We start from the raw sequence: 1924 nt of genomic DNA on the forward strand, positions 1-1924 counted from the left end.
TTCATTGAGGAACAAAGCTAAATAGTGGTTGAACTAGTTACCACTAGGGTCAATTACTACTTGGGAACAAATGACCGAAAAATTTTTATTAAAATATTTTTCGCCTATTAAAACGGCCAAATTACATAATGATATCTGTTCATTTGTGTAGATAGACTTAGAAACTATTTACGATGCATGAGAGAGATACAAGGACCTACTACGTAGGTGTCCTCACCATGGATTACCTCTATGCTTGTAAGTTTAAACATTCTACAATGGTGTGAATCCCTCGACAAGACAGATGATTGATGCAGCATCCGGGGGAACCATGAATAATAAAACACCTAAAGAAGCTTACGAATTTATTGAAGAGATGTCACTGAATAACTATCAGTGGCAAGTCATGAGGACTAAGCCAACTAAAACAGCAGACATCTATAATGTCGATTCAGTTACTATGCTATCAAACCAGGTAGAACTTCTAAATAAAAAGATTGATGATTTACTTGGTTTTTCGCAGGTTCATCCAGTAATGCACTGTGAAGTCAGTGGAGGTGGATCAAGCAATTCAAAATATCAATCCTATGGCCACAGCATGGGGAACGAACAATTAAATTACATGGGTAAGAATCATCGATCTCAAAATAATCCTTATAGAAATACTTATAATGTAGGTTGGAGGAATCACCCAAATTTTTCATGGGGAGGCCAAGGAAATCAGAAACCACCACCCCTCCAGGCTTTTAGCAACCACCACCCCCTCCAGGCTTTTAGCAACCACCATACCAGCAAGAGAAAAAACCGAACCTTGAGGAGATGCTAGCCAAATTCATCTCGGTGTCAGAGACTCATTTTTAGAATACCGAGACGGCACTCAAAAATCAACAAGCATCAATCCAAGGGCTCGAAAATCAAATTGGACAGCTGGCTAAGATGATTTCAGAAAGAGCACCAGGAAATCTACCTAGTAACACCGAACCCGATCCAAAAGCACATGTGAAAGCAGTTACACTAAGGAGTGGCAAAGTGTTAGCTGAATTGGAAAAGAAACCACAACAAGAAGCTGACAGAAGCAAAGGAGAGGAGGTAAAACCCCAAAACAATGCCAATCGAATGCCGAAGGAATATAAACCACCAATTCCATACCCAGAAAAGTTGAAGAAAGACCGCATAGATGCACAATTTGGTAAATTCCTTGAACTCTTTAAACAACTACATATTAACTTACCTTTTGTTGAAGCTATATCGCAGATGCTTACATACACAAAATTTTTAAAGGAGCTCCTAACAAACAAAAGGAAGTTTGAAGACTTATATATAGTGGAACTTAATGAGGAATGTTTGGCTATACTCCAAAACAAACTGCCAACCAAACTAAAAGATCAAGGAAGTTTTACTATACCCTTCTTAATTGGTAGTTTTAACGTCGATAAGGCACTAGCTGATTTAGGTGCTAGCATTAATTTGATGCCATATAAAATGTTTAAACAACTTGGTCTTGGGGAACCTAAACCCACTAGGATGAATATTCAACTAGCTGATAGATTTGTTAAATATCCTAGGGGTATTATAGAGGACATACTTGTAAAAGTAGATAAATTTATATTCCCTGTTGACTTCGTTGTGCTTGACATGGATGAAGATGTTGAAGTGCTTTTAATCTTAAGGCATCCATTTTTAGCCACTACTAGGGTTGTTATAGATGTGGGTGATGGTAAAATGGTACTTAGAGTAGGTGACGAAGAAATCATTTTTAAAATTTATGATGCCATGAGATTTTATAGGGAACAAGATGACTCATGTTATTTTGTTGACTCTATTGATCATGCTGCTCAAGATTCTTTTCAGGAAATCATACATAAGGACACGTTGGAACTGTGCCATGCCCAAGGAGAGGAGATAGATGACGATGGTTCTGAGACAGGCAAAATAAAAGCTAAAC

This window comes from Gossypium arboreum, chromosome 12 (assembly GCF_025698485.1).
Source record: "Gossypium arboreum isolate Shixiya-1 chromosome 12, ASM2569848v2, whole genome shotgun sequence".
NCBI classification, from domain to species: domain Eukaryota; kingdom Viridiplantae; phylum Streptophyta; class Magnoliopsida; order Malvales; family Malvaceae; genus Gossypium; species Gossypium arboreum.